This window comes from Lonchura striata, chromosome 3 (genome assembly GCF_050655825.1).
Source record: "Lonchura striata isolate lonStrDom1 chromosome 3, ASM5065582v1, whole genome shotgun sequence".
Lineage (NCBI taxonomy): Eukaryota > Metazoa > Chordata > Aves > Passeriformes > Estrildidae > Lonchura > Lonchura striata.
The window spans coordinates 110,007,060-110,028,176 of record NC_140705.1 but is presented as its reverse complement, the minus strand read 5'-3'; the positions used below and the strand labels follow the sequence as shown (position 1 = coordinate 110,028,176).

At 40.8% G+C, this 21,117-nt stretch overlaps 1 long non-coding RNA gene across 1 annotated transcript; it reads right to left on the bottom strand.

The window, feature by feature from the left end:
• Positions 1 to 204: 204 nt before the first annotated feature.
• LOC146768061 (uncharacterized) lies at positions 205 to 11,763 on the bottom strand. Its single transcript, XR_014954051.1, has 3 exons — positions 10,530 to 11,763; positions 5,390 to 5,507; positions 205 to 3,219 (listed from the first exon to the last, which is right to left on the bottom strand). It is a non-coding gene; the product is annotated as an uncharacterized LOC146768061 (long non-coding RNA).
• Positions 11,764 to 21,117: the final 9,354 nt, after the last annotated feature.

Genomic DNA, 21,117 nt, shown 5'->3' with positions numbered 1-21,117 from the left:
CAGGGCAAAAGATTAATGCAATGAAATTAAGTCTCAGATTACTCACCCAGGCCAAGCAGAAGAGAAGGGGTCCTAATGTTCAAATCACTAAGTGCTTGCCCCTGAAATGTGGATGAAAAATTAAACTTAACAATTTTAGTAAAGATTTGTAGGGAATTTTTTAATAGGTTAAAGTATATTTATTTTGCTGATTTTACATTATACTTATAGCTAGTTATACCGGTACTTAGTTTTTGTTATAAAGTACAGAAAGAACTCTTGGGTTACTTTGCTTTGTCTGTTTTAAGGTCTGAGGTGTCTTTCTTATTTTTTATTTTTTTAGTGTGGAAATTTGCATTCTTTCTCCTTAGTTGGGGTAGTTTTGTTAGGGCTGCAGTTATTAGACTAAATAATACATTTAGTAAGCTTAAAGTAACACATTTTACCTAAATCTAAATAGATTTCTACCCTGTTAAATTTTCACTCTGTATCACCCCTACTTGTACTTCTGCATCCTCACCAAACATCGGAGGCAAAATTCATCCACACAGACTTTGAAGTCTGGAATGGCATTATGGCGAGATAGATGCCACTAGATCATGGATATTTTTCTGCAGCAATTGCCAGTTAATAACCAAGGGAAGTGTTTATTGCTCAACAGCTCCAGGTTCAGATGGAGACACCTCTGTGCAGTGGGTAGAAGTACCATGCTAAACCATTCCTGCAAACCAAACCCACATGGCACAGGCTTGCCCAAAACCAATAGTGATCAATTATTGGCTAATGAATCAGTTAATCACAGTCTGATATGTGTTTGGCCCAGAAAATGCTCACTAGTCCTACATATGCAACATGTTTACATTAACATTTTAGAAGGCTTAGCAGCTTCCAAGTTCCTTTATGTTTACACACAGCAGAGATCTCTAGGAAAATCTGATAAGAAAGCACAGTGTATACTGAATTATTATAACAGACACCTGAATGAAGGTCTTAAGGCAAGGCAGCTCCACTTGCTTTACACACAACTTGCTCCTTTCTCATTATATTCTTTATCTATTGCTGAGTCATGAATAAAATCCAATTTTATCAAACATTTTAAGCAAAGTATAAAGGCCAGGGAAAAGTTCTTTTTCAAATGACTTTCTATTAGACATGCCCTTGTCCGAGACCAGGGTAATAAAATATTTTAGCCCTTTCCAACAGTCAGATGTCAACCACATCAAAACCATTATCAGCACATCTCCGACTAAAAAGCACCACTGAGGAAAGCTTGCCTCGCTCAGGAGCTCACACAATGTTCCATCAAGTTTTTCAGTTTACAGACAGAAGAAAAAGCTTGGGTTATCATGTCCCTTTGCAGCTCTCCCAGTCCTTTACATCTCCACTAGGAATCCAGGCAGGACTTAAATGGCTTTGATTTCTCTGGAGCATATTTTCAAAGCAGGCATTCAGTCTCAGTCTGACCACGAGAGTGATAGTAAAAGGGTTTTAAAATCATGGGGATTTAGGGTTAAGAGGAAAATTAAGCTTAGTAGGTCCTGGAAAAATAAAAACCCTAGGTACATGAAGGTCTTGTACCTTGCTAGAGCTGCACCTGTGTAGTGAGTACATGATAAATGATATAATTGTTAGATGTGGTGATTGTTTAGTAATTAAACATAATTACTGTTTAATCATAAGGATAATCATGAGAAACTGTGGTCAGGGACCTAAGAAAGATCACGAGAAACTCATGTCAATGTATACAATAGAACAATAAAAGTTTAATAATTAATATGTAAGTTATATATCAATAGAATATAAAATACGTTCAGCTCGAAATCCGTGTTGGAGTCAGATTTGGGTCTGGACCCCTGATTCCCAGAGCTCTCAATAAAAGCACCCACATGGAATCATATCCTGTGATTCTGTGTGTTCCTGAATGCTGACAAGACCAAGGAAAAGGGGAGAACATTCCTGCAACTCCCTGCAAGCTCCTGTTCTAAATGCACAGCAGAAATTGTGAAACATTTTCTCAGCAAAGAGAAAACCTGGGGGGATCAAGATGTTATAAGTTGTTCTGTGCCTGGAACACCCAAGAATTCCCTGTAATGGAAGAGGAGAGCACAGGGAGCTGCAGATGTTCCCAGCAGCAGCACAGACAGTCCCTTTGGCACCTGAGATCCCAGTGCTTGCAATAGGTGAGAGGAAATGAGAGGAAACATTTTTACAAGACAGGTGTAAAACCACAAGGCACTTGAATACACCAGCAGCCCAGCACCCTTTCTCACAGATCATTACTCATTTTTTCACATAATATGAAAGATAATAAATCCTTTTACTCATGTACCACAGAGGTGCTCTGTTAGGGTGCTTCTGCCAGTGGTCTGCCACCCTGGCTACCACACGATGGGAGGAACATGGAGTGGCTCTGATTCAAGAGACCCTACAAGCCTAAAAGCACTTTACTGTAAATACAAAAAGCTCCCCAAAAACTAAAGCAGTGAGAAAGATTTCAGCATGTGCATTATGTGCAGTCATAGGAGAATGACATGAAGGGGTTGCAGAAAGCTCAAGACCAGCACAGAGGATTGTGAGCTGGATTCTGATTCTTATTTGCAATTCAAGAGGTCTGTGATTGATCAGACCATTGTTTCTTCTCCTCCAACTACAGTCCTTTCCACCCTCAGGGAAAAACCAAAGAACAAGGAGTGAATAATTCTCTAAGGTATAAACCCTTGGCATTTGGTGGATATTTTAGCCAATGCTGGCATTTCATTACTGATATCAAATAAAGAATTATACAGCCTCATTCAGCCTGATTTCCCTTACAATATTCCAACCAGTGGCAATTGCAGTCTAAGTCTCAGGTTGAAGATTTCATTTGCTAATTAGATTTTGGGGGAGTGGGGGAGATAAATCTCTTAGTCCGTGTTTGATCAAAAGTTTGAAAGCTAATCTTACAACAAAAGAGTGAAATTCTGGCTGCAAAGTCAACATGAGCCTCACCCAAAATTTCTCACAGCCCCTTTAACAGCATAAATGTTTCAAGCTAGTACATCTGGGTCTCTGAAACAGTAGCAGCAGTATTTCAAATATTCTCAAAGGCAGATACTTCGATAGGCTTGAACAGGTGACAATAATTGTCCAGATCAGTTTCTCAGGCCAAATAGAAACACTCCAGGACCATGCAGGCAGGCTCAGTTGTCTCACAGGAAACACTTGAGTGAAGCAGGATGCCAGGGTTTCAAAGAGGAAAAGCTGGAGGGCATAGCAGTACATGTGCTGAGTGGCAGAAAAATGAACAATTTTGATACTGCAGCTACTCCAAAAGACATATTGCCAAATACACTGAGGCAAAGAATAGAACAGTGGAATTCAGTGAAAAATTAGAAAACACTTAGCATGTTTGGGGCATCAAATAATCAATATTTGTTCCCCAAATTGTAACTGATGAACCCAAACTTTCTTTAGGGCACAAAAGGCACCACAAGAGATCAAGCAGCACATGCCAGGGCTTTGCTACCAGCAGCATTCTCCACAGAGCATTTAAGGCAGGTCACAAACCAGCAAAACACCAGCTGCTTGCATTTCCTTTTTTTTTTGTTACATTTCTAAAACAAACTTCTCTAGAGACAAATCTGACCGAGTTATATACAAGACTTTCTCTTGCTCTGACCATTTAAATAGATTTGATAAGCAAGCCAGATTCCATGGCAGTGCTTCCAACAGTTAACTTGCAAGAAATCCTGTGATGAACCTTAGTCTCTTTTCACACTGACTTTATTATACTCACAAAACTTTACACTTGTTCATATACAATGTGAAAATAAAACACTGCCAGGCCAGCAGACAAATCAGTGACCTAAATGTTCCAGAAAATGAAATTATATATGCCTTGGCTGTCCTGCAGGGCTTGCAGGAGCAGGAAGAAGTATCACCAAATAACTTGAATTCAATAATTCCCCAGCAGCACCAGTTCCCACAACCTTAGGAAATTCTGATACAGTCAGCAGGAGAAAATACATCTCTCTGGCAGATAACTACAAAAAGAGAAAGTGGGATGCTCAGGAAAAAGAAAACTAAAAAGAGAATTATACACTGGAAGATATATAGAAAGAGAAAGAAGATTTCTTCTCTGTCAAGCAGAAGGTTACAGATCCATCCTGTGTTAACACTTCCTTTCCATTTTGATCACAACCACCTTTATTTTTTTTATTTATTTTAAACCCTGGCTTTGAAATGGTAGATTTTGGGAATGAAATAAAGGATGCATTACAAAACTTCTCTCAATCAGCCATTTGGTCTGACCAACTGAGCTTCTTTTAATGTTATGCAAAAGAAGCTGAACAGGCCCTCAAGAAGAGGATGCTCCTGGCCTAAACTGGAGCCTGATCAAATAATTGTCTTCCTATTAGAAGGTGCAGTCATGCAGCCCTGCTGCTGAAATGGTGCTTTGATCATATCTTGTGGAAAGCTGGCAAGAGCTACCATTTAATGTCACATTTCTGCTTCCACTCTACAGCTCTTATTACTTTATATGCATAAAAAATGCATAGCTACTTATAAATCTTTGATTATATTCTGGACTAGACCTGTTACATTTTTCACCTCCCCTCCAGGAAAAAGTCTGGAAAATGCACACATTCCATACAGGGCATGGGATACTCTGCAAAATTGAACACAGGCATTCATTCAAAGGAGAGCAGCAGCTGTTCCAGGAACTGTACCAAAACCAGGAATGTGGAATTTGTCCTTTTTTGCAAATAATTATGTTGAAATTGTTACAGTGCTAGGAGGCTGAGACTCTCCTCTTATGATTGTCCCTCCTTTCATGTTTCTGCTGTCATACAGAGCATGATGCCAAAAGCTCTTATCAGGTGAGCTGGTGATAATTATTATTTTACAGCTTCATGCAAGAAAACTACTCTGGGAAAGGGACACACCTGGCAGGACAGCCTAGATCCCTGAAAAAGTGAAACAGTAGCCTGCAAACCTACCTAGTAGTTGGGAGGACTCACTCATAAAAGATTCATAGTGGCTATTGAGTCCATTCATTGATCCAACTTCTACCATCAGCTACTCTTTCCAAATAGTATTTCTACTTCAGAAAGAGTACAATGCTTTGCCCTCTTTTCAGGTATTCTCCACATCACTCACCTCAATTCCCAGAGGGGCAGGCAGCCCATATTAAACTGCACTGATAAGAACACCCCTGGAGAAACCACTTCTACCTAGGCCCATGAAGCTCTTGTAGGTGTTCTAAAACACTCTGAAAAAGCTGAAAGAACAAAACACTTACCAGCAGGAATGCTAAAAAGATGAAGAAAAATAAACATGGACATGCAAAACAAAGATTTTGGATGCACACGTTGCCTAAAAGAGATCCCACTGTAAGTCTTGCCATGCTACCCATTGCCTTGAGACTTACCATAATAAAGTGGCTGTGCAGTCTTTCAGCTTGAAGCTGATTTTTAAAGAGCAGGTATTTCCCTGCTCATTCTCTTTTATTTTCCTTCCACGGATGTATTTTGACTAGATTTAGGAGTCTGAAATCACAAGACAAAAAGCCCATGAGTGAAGGAAGAGGTGGGGAAAGCTTCTTTAATCACACAGGTGATGGTGAAGGGAGATTTGCACCTGGGCCAATTACTCATTAATCTGCAGCAGCTCCTGGAAGAACCACTTTGTTCTTATTGTGCAGATGACAGCCAGCAGGCTCTCCTGTTTTCCAGCTTCTATTTATTTCCCAGGCAGTAACTACCTGTTCTGTGTATCAGGAGATTAGGAAGAAAATGTGTTATTTCCATGAAGGCTGACACAGCCTTTTTCTCCATTTATACCTACTGATTTTTTTTTTCCTCCACTGATGCATTATATGAGTTCCTCTCTGAGATCCATTTTTTTTGACACCAGTGTTTTAAAATCTTTGAGAAAATGCATGTGCTGTTTAGAATACTACGGAGTGAGGATAGACCAGGTGTGGATCATTTCACAGTGCAGGGAAATGAGGCCTCTTTTCTCCATAATTATCAAATCTGCTTCTACAGAGAGCTTTTCTCTACTGCTAGGCTACAGCCCTTAGTTACCTTATACCACTTGGTAAATATTCAAAGGTCACTGCATCAGGATTTCCTCTGGAAGACAGAATTCCTAGAAACACAGGGCTAGGGTAAGGAAAACAGTCCTGTGTGAAGTTTGGCTCCCTAACAAAGGATGAACATTTCTCAGTAGATAGACCTGAATATTGAGAAAAGGAAAAGCTTCGCTTCTAGTTCTAACATTACCTGAGGAATATCAGTTATCAAAGAGGGAGAACACACAATTTTACCAGGAGTGAGATGTTTAAAGTGCTATATACTCTCTTTTTTTTGGACTTGGTGGAACATAACAGATGCAAAAACCATTGGAAATGTGGAGAATGCTAAGCAATGGTACCATGCAGGTAACATTGCATGGCAGGCACCGTGCCTGTGACAAATTCACCTTAGATGACATTTGTTTTTCATAAAGTCATTGAAGCTTTCACCTAAAAACCTCTTTTACTTGTTTTCCTTTTATCTTCTCCCTAATTAGCTTTTTCAGTAGAGTTAAACTGGAGGTTAATCCATTTGACTTTAGTGTTGTCTACATGAAGGTACTTGAGATAAATCAGTTTTAACTAATGAAGGGTTTAAATTCAGGGCAGAGGAGTCAAACTGCATGAGTCCATCTTATGGACACCTGTTCAATTAAGCAGAGTTTGTTTCCACAGTGGACAAAGTACAAGAGCATGTAGTGACAGGACAAGGGGGAGGGCTTAAAGCTGGCAGAGGGTATGTTTAGATAGGATATTAGAAAAAATTATTTACTCTGAGGGTGTTGAGGCACTGGCACAGGTTATCCAGAGAAATTGTGGCTGCCCCATTGCTGGATCAGGTTCAGTGGAGCTCTGAGCCTGGCCTAGTGGAAGATATCTCTGCCAATGGCAGGGGATTGGAATTAGAAGATCTTTAAGGTCCCTTCCAAGCCTTCTATGATCGTGTGTAGGCTGTGTGTGCAGGATGCATCCAATTTGTCTGGGTGCATTAGCTGTCAAAATCTCACAAAACCTGCAACCCCATGTTTGCCCAGGACCCCCTCCCCATGAGAGTGATGCCAGATCATTTTGGTCTTGTTTCCTTTCATGTGTTCTCTGTATTCTTTACACATATATTTGGAGCTCTGTATTATTCCATTCATAGCTAGTTTTCCCAGTACTTCTCCCTGCCCTGATAGGCAGAAAGACAAAACTCATTCTCAAGCCCCTATCCCTTCTTGGGTCTTTCTGGGAACCAGGGATAAAAACAGCTCTTCAGGACACATTTTTCATCTACAAGTTTCCATCAGAGAGGGGAGAACTTAGAGAGGAAGTGTGGGAAATGGATTTGTAGAAATGCTGACTTAGAAATGCCACGGAATAGGACAGATATTGTTAAGAGTGAAACTGAGGTAGAAAAAAGTTTCAGAAGATGGCCTTGCAAATAAGACAAGATACTTTGGAGAAACAGAACTATGAAAGATGAATTGTAGTGGGACCCACAAGGGGTAGTTTTAGATAATTTGCTTTAAGGCATCTACAGCATGGCGTGGCAAAAAGCTGACAGGCCAAGAAACACTTACAGTGTATTTTAATTAGGAAATAGCTTCTGATTGTGATGATGTGAATTACAACATCTGTGTTGTCTCACCCTTCTCATGAGACTGAAAATGGAATAAAGGTTTTTAAAACACCTCTCAGTTGCCCCATCTCTGGGTCAGGAAAAGGGTGTTTTCCAACAAGGGGGAAATTACCTTACTTCTTATGTCTCTAATTAGTGATTTTTTGTCATATTAGCAAATTATTTTGCTAATTTGCTAAACCTATAAAAACTGTATAAAAACCCTAGTCCTTCATGGAAAGAACAATGACCACTAGGATAATTTTAGTTGGAAATCAATGCCTTCTCCTTCAGCAGATAAAAATACAGCTACATGGAATAATTTAGTGTTGTAATAGGAAATAATAAAAATGCCAACAACTGTTCACGCACAACCTCTTCAAAGGAACCTTTGTGCTTTTAAAAATCAACAATCTGAAAATGAAATGGGAGGTTAATGTGATACCCTTGGTGCACCTGAGGCTGCTACATATGCAAGTGCTTTGTGTCAGGCTTTGGTGCCAGCACCAGCATATGGGCTCAGACACAGAGGAGGAGTTCTGAACTTTTCTGCAGATGGATGAATGAATACAAGCTGAAGTAGCAGCACAGATCTTGCACTAGCCAGTCCAAAAATAGTAAAGAAATCCCTTTTCTACATTTAGTACTGTGTGTTTGGGTTTCTGTGTTCATTGATGAGCTCCTAGGCCAGCTCAAGTTTTACAAGACCTATAGCTCTTTATTTCTACAGTCAAAAGAGTGCAGGAGTTTTGAATATTAGCATGTTATCTCACTTTTTGCTTTCACTGCTTTCAGAAGGGCTGGCTCCACTAAATAACACATAAATCTTAACTGTCTGTTATAGAAAGATTATTTTGAAAAAGGGTTCCTTGCCAGACTATTATCCATTTTGTACCACTTTTTCTTTCCTTGCTCTTTTTTATTCTTCTGTGAGAAAGGAAGGTTTATTCTCTCCTTTTTCTTTCTTTTTCTCCTGATCTAATTTTTTGTGGCTGGTATATAAGAGCACTGATTGAATGTAGTTTTTCATTTTGGCAGCTTTTTTAAAACAAATTCCATAGCATGATCTGACCAGTGACAAATGACCTAGCACTTCCACTTGGAATACTAATGCTGAATTATCTGGCTTCCTGGGATCTCATGGAGATGCAGCAAGAATTAAAAAATTACTGCACAGGAGAAGTGGTAACTGATGTAAGTGCTGCAAACTGAGCTTTTGTCCTCCACCATTTCTACAGTAACTGTGCAATGCATTGTGCTTTCTATTCTCTGGCTTGCCTTGGAAGCCAATTAAATTAAAAGGCTATTCATTTCATTCTATTTGTCTCCAGGACACTCACACAGAAATGCAAACAATTCCTGTTCACAGTTCCCTGCATCAGGGAAACTGATACTGTACTGCTAATTTGTGATAACACTTTTAATCAATATGCAATCTGCCCCGATTTAAGAGATGTACATAGTATGTACTGTGAATTTACAAAACACTGATTAGGGAGATCATGAAATTCAATCTTCTGAAGGGCAGTCTTTCAAATCCTTAGTGCAGCTCTTTTTCTTGGTTTAATCAGATAGTTAATCATTGCAACTCAGGCTTTCCAAGAGCCAGATTCATCAATACTAGGAAGCATGGATTTGCAATATTGAACATTTACAGTCTCAGGAAAGCTTGGTGAAAAGCAAAGCTGTAAAAGGTGGTTGGTAAGCACTTTGCTGCTTTAAAAAAAGCAATGGAGGAACTGAAAGAATATTTCTTAGTAAAACCAAAGAGTCATTTTAGCACTGATCCACTATTTTGAACAACAGAGAAACACAGTTCCAAATACAGTGTTCTCTTAGGGAGTAGTCCTGTCTCCATCTCAGTGAAAAGTTAACACTTTTGTTAAATCACAGAAAACAAATTGACAATAAACATTATTATCCTGTGTTTTTATACTAAATTAAGCTTGAGCAAGTGTAATTTGAGGTTTGGAGGAATAACCTTCACATTGAAGTGAAACAGGAGGACTTCAACACCATCCTGCAGGATATGAAATTACATCCTGCAGCCTGACATTTGTAGATCATTTTTGCAGGCTAGCAACCACACATTGGAAGGTGCCTATCAACAGTGGCAGGTCAAAGGCTTTTCTCATGGTCGTGTTACTGAAGGTTTGCTGATAGAGAAGATGTGGGTTTGTAACAGAGGCAGCAGCCTCCACTGCACTTTATCTAGACATGGCTGGCAGGGTGTAATAAGCTAAATGAGGCTGAAATGACAAAAATGCCTCCAGGCTCATGAAAACCTGGGACACTATTTCTGGGAAAACCTGGCAGTTTACTCAAAATTGCCAAACACTTAACTACCTTTGTCAGAGAGATGAAAGCATTCTGGCCCAGAATCACTCACCTGCAGTGCTAAAACCCACGGGCCTTCCACCAGGGGTGAGCTTGAAGACACTTCTCCAGCTTGAGAAAATGAACTTGCTTCCCACTGCTATGATTAGATTAGTTCTGTGTTCTTCCCTCCCTGACGCTCAATACAATTTCAATCAGTTACTGAAGTATTAGAAGACGAAAAATTTAAAGTGAAAACCTGGTGAGGACAGGCTTTGTAATATAGCTTGGAAAAAGAAGCAAATATAAAAATTTCAAGCAGGTCACTTCAGCATTTCTAGTCATTGTCTACTATGCTGGCTAGAAGGAACTCAATAAAATGAAAGGTGAATGACTTTGAGATGACTGAAGAAGAAGCCCTTTTCAGCCCGAGGATTTTATGCCACCAAGTATCAAACAGCATTTAGCAGGCTTCCAAAAAGCCAGCTAATGTAATGTGCATGTATAATGTATATGTACATTACATATAGATGTAATGAACTGCAAACCAAAGCACCTGGAGGGGTTTGTACATACTTTTATCCACAAGCACAGGGGGAACAGCAGAAAGCAAGATCTGCACAATAAGGACCAGGAACTGTGGGCTGGCACATTTCTCTATAAATTGCCCTGCTGTCAAGTTTCTTGATCCATCTCCCGACCCAGCTGGAATGGGCCCTGCTAAAAGAGAAGATGCTGAATTATAAAATCCATAGGTCTATTGGACATGGAGCGTCAGGTCATTCTGTGTTCTTTGCTGCCTAATTCCCTTGCTTTGAGATAGTTTTCCTTGTTATTGCAATTCCTCTGCAGAATATTAATCTTGAATTTGATGCAACAGTGATGATCTGCCTCAGTTTTGCAGCTTAGATGATGAGGACTTAAACAAGAAAACTCTTTGATAATATATTTTTGTTTGTATTTTTAAGTATAGCAACCAGTTTCTAACAAAAACTCCCACATCTTCTCAAAACTTCTCAATGCTTTTATTTTTTTCTATGACAATTTCCAAACTAAGGTTTTTTCCTGAATGGGTTTCTATTTGAAAAGAGAGAACAGAAAGTGGCCAAAACAGATTTTTAAATTCATTTTTCCTAAATGAAAAGAGATTTTTAAAATACTTATTTTTATTTTTTAAAAGAAAGATAACTTAGGTTTTGGAAAAACCTGGAGGGAGAAACTGTGAATGGAACTCAAAGCTGCAATGTAATTGTGACCAAAGCTCATCTAGTTTTGAAGGAGAATTTGATTTTATAGAAGAAACAACACTTAATTAAAATAAGTAACGATAAAAAAAATCATAATGGAAAGGAAATAAAACTTGTTTTATGCAAGGACTTACCAATGCATTCTAGACAGAATCTGATGAAGACATTACCTTGGGTTTTTTGTTTGAGGTGTTCTTCACAATCACTTCAGGTGTCCTCTCCAGAGGTATGAGAACACCTGAGTGCTGGAAGTTTCTTCCTGTGAAAGCAACAGAGAAAATACAATTTTAAACATGGATAATATCTGAATATGAATGGTTAGCAGATATTGTATCATACATATACTCTATTCTGGTATTCTGCTTCTGTGTTTTTGTTAGAGTGGAAAATTGAGTATTTTTTTGCATGGCAGTGATGAAAATATATGGAAAAAACACCCCAAAAATAGCTTTGATTTTCTATGTAAACTTGAGCATTTTTAAAATGTAGTTATTTCTGTAAATAAAACACATTATCAAGGGAGAAAAAAGATTGGTGAAGAATTGTTGGGGTCAGCTTGTTGAGACCCCAACAGTGTGAAAGTTCTTTTCCTAGCCCGTCGCAGCCAAAGAAGGAGTCTGGAATGTGCCTGATTGCATTTTCAAGGTTGTTTATTTTTCCTTATCTATAACATTCTTTCCCTGACCTGCTGAGGTCCATCCAGAGGGAAGCCATGGCAATCTGCTGCGAGCCTTTGGTGGCTCCCACTTTATATACTCAAAACTACGTGTAGTATGTTTACAATTTCTTGCCAATTCCCATCATCTATGTTAGACTGTGAATCTCTACCTTAAACCAATAGAAAAGTGTCACCATCACACCAAGACATGGAGGGCAAGAAGAAGGAGAAGAAGGCCAGGACAGACCCAAATCCCTTCATCCTGACTCCCTGAATTATATTCTAAAAACCCCAAATTTCTACTTTCCACCCTATGTTAATCCAATTACCACACTACTCAAACCCGTGTGGCTTGTAATTCTTCATACAAAGCTGGCAGTTTTTTCCATGGGCTAAAATCAAAGCCACAGCTGTTTTTGACTTCTTGCCAAGATCTCTGAGACCCCTGCCAGGGTCTGGAGACAGCCAGGGCAGCCAGAGGGATGTCCTGGACTCCGACAAAGAATAAACCAATGGGAGTGTTTAATGACACACTCCTGTTATTCACTGAAACATGGCACCTCATTTTGGGCACATGTGGAACATGCACAAGATTGTGCTTATAGGGAACACCTATGTCTCATTAAGAGTAAATTCAGGCAGACTGTGCTGTCCAAAGCACCAAGCTTGGTAACACAGAAGTAGGACGTCTCTAAAACTAAGCCTTTCTTACAGAAGATGAAAAAAAATAAAATCTAAAAATCTGAGTCACATCATCAATAAAGGATTACTAAAAAAAAAATCCCCTGAGACTTAAAAAACAAGCTTATATCTAGACTCCCCCTTAGTTCAAGTTGTTGTTTTCCATGGAAACCTATTGAGGTAAAAGGAGTATCACTCTAGAAGAGGTGATTTTATTAGTTAATTTGTCTAATTAGATGTCCATGCCGTGAGGACCAGCCACATTCTGGCTTGAAAAGTCAAATGTGAAGCTCACAAGTAATTAGATCTGAGAAATGAGGCCAAAAGAAGTTCCAAAATTAGGGAGTGTTTTGATCAAAACTTTGAAGTATCTTTTAAGTAAAGCAAAGTTAATTAAATAAAATGTTTCATGACTGATTAGAGTGTACATTTGACCATCAGTTTCATCTCACATTCTCCTACTCACCAGCTGGAAAGCTGAAGAGACTTTTTATAACTTCATTAGAGCTACTTTGTGGAACAATTTAATTGTATAAAACCTTATCATGCAGAAGCACAACACTACCAGCTGCTGGCTTCTGCTCCTGTCTCTCCCTTTCCCTCTCCCTGTGCCATCCACACTCCCCCACTGCCTGGGGACTCCTCTGAAGGAGGCTTGGCTGCAAAAGCAAGTGATTTTTCTTACTTACCATCCAAAATGCAGAGTTCCTGAAGGAGCAGGAGAGATACAGAACTTCCTGTGTCCAGATCCCACTGAGGGAAGCTCCTCAGCAAAGTGTTTATCTGATAATGTAGAGAATGTTTTTGGAGAGGTGGGGAATAGGTAAGTTAATATTGAGAGGACAAATACCCACCTATGTAACTGCTTGAAAGTATTCTTTTGATTCTCAAATAACTGCAAGGCTCTGGCACAGCACTTCCCTCTCTGTCCAAAGAGAGGAAAAAGTCTTGGCTAAACCAAACATTTGGATTTTCAGGATGAAATGGCCTAGTGTCACCTTTGTGATTGGCTCCCCAGCAAAGCAATGGAAGAAGAATGAGAAGCATTGCTGACAAGTGAGGGGACACAGCTCATCAGCATGCAGCACTTCATGCCATGCAGCACACTTGCAAGTGCATCATATTTGACTGCTACCATTTATCTATATAATTTTTTTTTTTTTTTGCTAAACTATATTTCATGTCTTTCTTTGGCTGACCTCCAACTCCTCTGTCAGAAGTGGTACAGAGAATACACAGCAAGAGCAGAGGCAGAGAGAAGTATCAGTTTATATCTCAGCCTTTGTGACTAATCACTAAGTAGTATCTCTTCAGAGCTAGCAAATCTCAGAAAAGCTCCCATGTGTTCAAGGCTGACTCTGTGCACATTTGCTAATCAGCTTCAAATTATAATCAGGATATTAGAACACAACTTTGCAAAGCAAAGTGGCCGAGAAGATCAGCAAATACTCACCAGTGGGAAGAAAACAGAACTTTGGAGGGGAGAATCTGACTCCCATCAGCTTCTGAGTGATCAGTCACACAGCCTGGGAAGGGACAGAGCCCTTGCAGAGGGACCACTCTGATGGGAGCTCTCCCTCATGGCTGAGAAGAGGAGCAGCCAGGCTGTGTCTCTCCTGTTTCCCTTCAAAAATAACCCTAAAAGAATTACTGGCAATCAAGAATGGATAATATCCAGACAAAGTCCCCTTGCCATGACTGGTGAAAGGAATTTCTTTTTTCTTCTGTGAGTAGCCTCAGAGAGCAGCAGGGTGCTGAGTGATTCAGCTTTTCCGCACAGCAACAGCAGCACAATGTGTGCAGTCCATCAAACCCTGAATATCCAGAGGATTTGCCACAGGGCTCCTCCAGCAGCCCCAAAGTGCAGCCCACGGTGCCGTGGGCAGGAGTGGCACAGGTGACACTGGGTACAGCAGCCTCTCCACACGTGCACTCCCAACAGAGCTGATGAACCTCTCGTTTCCTCCTGCTCTCAACTTGGTCCCCTGTCGCCCTGAATCTTAAGATTTTCTAAAGCCTTCTGAGTTTACATTCTGTTATAAAATTTTCTCACACATTTTCTATAAACAACATATTGTTTACATTCTTTTATGGGGGTGGAGGAAGTTGATGTACTAGTGGTTTGCCCAATGTCTTTGGAGAGGTGGCCCATTCACTCTCCAATCCACTGTCACCTTTGGAAAAGTATAAAAGTTGGATTCAGGAAATAAACCTTCTTTTTTTTTACCTTGCCATTGCAGTGGCTCGTGTTGTGCTTTCTCGTGTCCTATAGCGACAGTCCCCTGGTTCTGGTGCATCATGGAGCCTCTGCACAGGGAAAAGCAGGTGTAGGAGAAGCTAACAAGATCCTCATTAAGACCAGATCTTGATAATGACAAGCCAAATCACTCCCAAACTTCTGCTTCTCAGCATTCAGCTTTAATGATCATTTGATTTACAGCCAGAAAAATTACCTGCAGTGATACTGCTGCCAAACTAGAGCCTCCAGTCATATTTAGTTTCCATTTCAGCTGCTCTACATTGAATATTCCCCTTGGAAACCCAGAGAGAAGCTACACTGTCTGTTAAATGTGTTACATAAAGACAATTAGAATGAGGTATTTGGGCACTGACCTGCTTGATTTTATTTTCAGCATTTTCTCCTTCCCACTCCCCCACATACATTTGTGAAGCATGAAATAAATTCACCCCTCCTGACTCAGTTATATTCTTTTTCAATGACAGAACACTTGAGGTTGGTAAGTGAACTGTGCTGGACTGGGTCATGTTTTCAAATGAAAAAAAAAAGCCCCATGACCCTGAAGCAGATTGATATAATTTTGGTTTCGTAACTGGCAATCATTTTTCATCATTGTTTCAAGCATGAAGGATTTAGCAATCACTGCATAAAACTTCAGTGGCACAAAACCTTTGATGTTCTGTCAAGCAGCTTTGCTTTTCTCCCTGTCATACAGACTGCAGTCACAAATCACTCCCTGGCAATCCTAGGTGAGGATTTGGAAGATTCTTAGAAAAAAAAGATGAGGTTTAAAGGGCTATTAGAAGTACCTTTGGGTTTCAGCAACACACAAATATGCAACCGTGTCCTTCACAAAAAAAAAAAAAAAAAAAAATCTTGATTTTCTTATTTAAATGTACTGCTATTTTTTCTCTCTCAAGGAATCTCTTTGTTTGGGCATTTTCACCTCAGATTCCAAGTAATCAAACTGTCTGGAGCATCACCTCCTAGGAGAAAGCACTGAAACAAATAAAAAACCCCACATTAGCAATCTGCCTGTGAGCTGCAAACACATGCACGTGTCTCTCTGAAAGGACAGCTGTGCTGCTTGGAGTGTGACTCTGCAGGATGAAACTATGTGGCAATATAGAATTAGAATATAGAGTTCTATTTTATTTGAAGCTACTGCCTTCACAAATGATTTGCTGTCTATTTCCCTAGTTAGGAATTTTGCCCTGGCTTGAGTTCCTTTGGGCTATCCTGAGTTTTCTTGTGGATGCCCATTTAAATTAAACACGTCAAAATGCAACTCTTCTGTCACAAGAATTGGTGCTTAAAAATCCAAGTCCTATCCACTAAAGTCTTTCAGCTAAACAATGTGTACTCTTAGGTGGTTTTTTGGTTTTTTTGACTTGCAGTTTTACTTCATCAACAGCATCTACAGTTTACTGCTTTCTGTATCTTGTTGTGATTCTGGGTTCTATAGACCCTTGGAGCATTCCCCTAGCTACTGCTGCAGTTTTGGGGATGCATCTCTCAGGCCTTTGCTTCACGACTGCAAGTGATTTTTATCATCCAAACAAGCTTTATCTGTAACATGAGAATAACAAAACTTCTCCAAGTAATTGATCTGCCCAAGGTTATACAAGGAGTGGAGGTTAAATATCAGCATCTTCCTCATAGCCTTGGAAATTAATAATACAGATCATTACTGAGGTATTTGAATTTTAAAATAATGCTAAGGCTCTATTGCAAACATTTTATAGGAAACTGCCCTATTTTAATAATCCATAATGCAATGTGAAAAGAGCACAGCAGTCTAATGAAGGGATGAGAAGGAAGAAGAGGCATAACTAGTAATAAATCAAAGAAATAGGCTTAGCTGTATGCACGAGATTTGCAGATGAGTGTTTCCTAAGTCTAATCATGTACAGACAGGTACTGAGATCCTCAAAACTGGCTAATTCACTCCAAATGCCTCATATTTCATGGCTTACAAGATTTAAATTGACCTCTTCAAAGACTAGGCAGTGATGAAAGTTCAAATTAAACAAACTTTCCTTTACACCTTAAGAATTCAACAAGACTGTACAAGCACCATTTAAGTGATTGGTTTTTGGTGTGCTAGTACTCTCACTCATTTCTCAGTATTTAATTACCTGTGTGCTGCTACATACCTCAATGAACTCCTTAGGATACAGCTACAACTCAAAAATTATTCACTGAAAAGAGCTGTTGAATAACATTTGACACACACAGGAATCCATGTGTAAATAAACCTCTATCAGCAAAATTCATTGACTAAATTATATGTGGTTAATTACTCACTCATGTCTCACCACGCAACTTTCCCTCCTCTCCTTTAACAAATTCCTAAAATGATCAAAATGCTGATCACAGCCCATCAGTCTATGCAGCCTCTTGCCTCTGTCTCCCTTCCAGTTCCTTCCCTCCAGTCCTTTAGTAAAAAAAACCCTTCTGGTTCAGCAATTTGGCAAAACAGGGAAATTTCTCCTTGCAATTATATAACTCCTGCAAGGCGCTCCAGTCAGCAGGAATGCCATCCAGGGTATTCACTGCTGTAAAAATGCAGAAACAGCTGTCCTTCCCTACCATAGGGCTCCTATTGGAAATGCAGCCCTCAGTTCTGAATGCTTTGATTTATGGGAGGGAGAAGCGGTGTGAAAACACTGTCAGGCTCCTGCAGCCACTTAGGAAACTGATCCATCCCTGTGCAGCAGGCTCAGGAAAAGTGCAGGAATCTGGAAGGCTATAAATCAGAAGACACTGGAGATGTGGAGTGGGAGGAGGAATCAGAATGGTAAACTTAGCTTGTGATTAGCTTTAAATCCTGAGAAACACGAAAGACATTTTGGCTGCTGTTGCAGTCCGTGTTTATTTCATTAGGTTCTGTTAAACTGAGTGTTCAGTGCCATGCTCTGTTATTCCCCCATCTTTCCCCTAGCTGGTTCCTCTCTGAGTTGTGTCCTCCCTTCCAGCTGCTCCTCAAGTTGTCTCCCCCCTTTGCTCCAGACCCTTCCTTGTCTATCAAGGCGATGCTGCCCCTTCTGCCCTGTCCATCACGGCCACCCTGCCCTTTGTTCCAGCATGATCCCTGTCACTTATCCCATGGACCAATCCCCTGCTGGACCTTTTCTCATCCCCTTATCCTGATTCAGTGGTAGCCCAAAACCACACACACCCTGAGTGTGACCCTATTGGTTGTCCCATTGTATCCACCCCGTGGTTTTTGAGACTTTATAATCCCATGTGTCACCCTGATTCTTAAGATTTTCTAAAGCCTTCTGAGTTTATATTTTGTTGGAGAACTTTCCCACACAATTTCTATAAACAACATATTGGTTTGCATTCTTTTGTGGGGGTGGAGAAACTTGATGTACTAGTGGTTTGTCCAATGTCTTTGGAGAGGTGGCCCATTCACTCTCCAATCCAATGTCACCTTTAGAAAAGTATAAAAGTTGGTGTCAGAGAATAAACCTTCTTCTTTACCTTGCAAATAGCAGGTGGCTCGCGTCGTGCTTCCACGGGTCCTATAGTGACACCCATGCACAGAGATGTGCATCCCTTCAGCCTCCGACCTTGGTAGTGCTGCCCTCCAATAAATTGGTTGTAACTTCACTGCAGAAGAGTCTCCTCTGCCTTCTTCACCCAGTCCCTGATGCCTCATCTCGGAGCATCTCTGTGGAGCAGTGAGCTCTAAGGTTCTGCCCTTGGCTATACCCAGCCAGAGCAGTTCCCCACACTCACCACTGCTCCAGAGCATCAAAAGAGCGAGCCCAGACTCCAGGAGGCAGTGGCAGGCTGCTTCAGGAATTACATCTTGCCTTTCCCAATTGTTCCTTTTATTTCTAATTCTCCAGCACAAGTGCAGACCCACACACCCCCAGCAATTGGCTTGCAACCACCTGGGCCAGCAGGATCTGTCTGCTTTGTTGTGCTCCATTTCCCACATATCTTCTTTAGAAACTCTTTATTAAGATCTTAGACCTGATGTATTTTTAATTCGGCTGTGAAATCCTCACTTAGGGAAGATGCTACAAAGCTTCCACCCATCTCTGGCCCCAGACCATGCTCTTTCCTTCCTTTCTCTTTCTATAACCCCACTTTTTAAGGAGTCTATTTTAGACTACAGAAATAAACTCCCTTTTCCCATCCTGTCTTCACAGTGCCTGGTTTATACTGCTTACATAACAGCTCTCTAACTACTAAAGGGTAAAACTGCAGCCACAAAATTCATACTGCACATAGCTCTAAACTTGAGTTAGCCTTCCCTTTCTTGTGACAATTTGTATTGAATTACACGGTCCGAGGCTTTGCTGACCATTGCCAGCCCTGACCCAGACCCATAACTCCACATGTGATTTCTGGAATATAAGATTCTGTATGACATAATGTATCCTATCCTAATCCTGTTTGCAGGTGATCCTCCTCTGCGTTGACTGGTCACATTTAGCCCAAAAAGGCCTTTTGCTCCTGTCCTGCATATGAGCATGGAATCTCTGAAACTCCCTGGAAAAGTATCACCATTCATGCCTTTGGCTCCTCAGACAAAAGGAACTAGAGGACCTCACTGCAGAGTTGTACTTTCAAGGCATTTCCTAGGGCTTTTCCCCAGGGCATTTCCTGGATTGATGTGGGAAGAGATGACAAGAGAGTCTGCAATTTTTGGGAGGGGTGATTGGCTGCAGCCCTTAGCTGGTCATTTTGCAGCTCACTCTCTGTAAGGCATCTCTGTTCCACGTGGTAAAAAGGCTTTATTTATTCTTCACACATCTCATCACAAATGCTTTCAATGTATTCTAAGTAGACCAAGCAACCAACTTCTGTCCTTGGATACCCAGCCCAGTTCTCCTTGACATCACTGGCACACACAGACTATCTGAGGAAAGAATTCAGCTCACTGTAACATTTACACTGCATGCTGGTTATTAAAACAGCCACCGGCTCCTGTTTCATAAGCAAAGATATAAATTCCAGGCCATTACATAAAACGGCTTTACAGAGCATTTACTTAGCTACAGCTATAACTTGCAGAGCTCTGCTCACTTTTGGAAGGAGAAGCACAGACAGCCTCGCTCCCCTCTGCTGCAGAGGTGCTGGTACAAAGCAGGAGAAACAGGAGAAACAGGAGAAACAGGAGAAACATTGCACATCCCACTCACTGCCTGGCCAGTGGGAACCTGAGCTGCATTCTGTGGGCAGCAGGGGAGGGAGTGACTGGTGTGACCCAGCTGCAGGGCTGTGTCCAGATCTGGGGTTGAGCACAGGATGAACATGGAGCTGTTGGAGTGAGGCCAGAAGAAGCCACCAAGACTGTCAGAGGGATGGAGCAGCTTTCCTTGAGGAAAGCCTGAGAGATTTGGGGTTGTTCAGCCTGGAGAAGAGAAGGCTCAGGGGTGACCTTCCAGTACCTGAAGAAAGCCTGCAAGAAAGATGGAGAGGGATGTTCACTAGAGCATGGAGTGACAGGAGAGGGAGGAATAGCTTCAAACTGACAGAAAGTAGGTTTAGATTAGATATTAGAAGGAAATTCTTCCCTGTTACAGTGGTGAGACACTGGCACAGGTTGCCCAGAGACGCTGTGGATGTCCCATCTCTGGAAATATTCAACGTCAGGCTGGATGGGGCTTTGAGCAACTTGGGATAGGGAATGGTGTCCCTGCCCATCTTGGGGGGATTGGAACTGGATGATTTTTGTAGTCTCTTCCAGCCCAAAGCACCCTGTGATTCTGTGGCATATCAGGAAAACCAAGTGGAGATCTTGCAGCTGATCCAACTAACATGTAAAGATGAGATGGTGCCTTCTTGAGAGTAAGGCTGTGCTATAGAGCAGTACAATTTCCCTCTCAGGTGTCCTGTGCCTCATTTCTTCATCTGTAAAATAGGGCTAATACTTCCTTCTCACGCAGGTGATAGGGAGATGAAATATGCTCAAAGATTAAGTATAGTCCATAAAAACATGACAAGTTTGATTCAATATAAGCTGGCAACCACTGTAAGTTTCAAAGGCAATTCTATTCACAGATCTTAGTGCTGTTTCAGAACATTAATGTCTACTCTGCTACTGCAGTTTCCTTTGCAAACCCACAGCTGTCAAATAGAAGTCATTAGGAGAAGCAGGGAGAAGCCAGAGTTTTTGTAAGGAATGATCAGGAGCAAATTAATTCATATTGGCTATGAATTTTGCATCAGTAGATTTCAGTGCCAATCTAGTGGTAATAAACAGTTTATATTCTTGCACTGGTTATTGTTTTGAGCTTTGTTCAGATGCATACTGACACCCCTAAATTGCTTCATAGGCTGTTAACATCGCAGAGATTTTCTTTGCAGCTGATAACC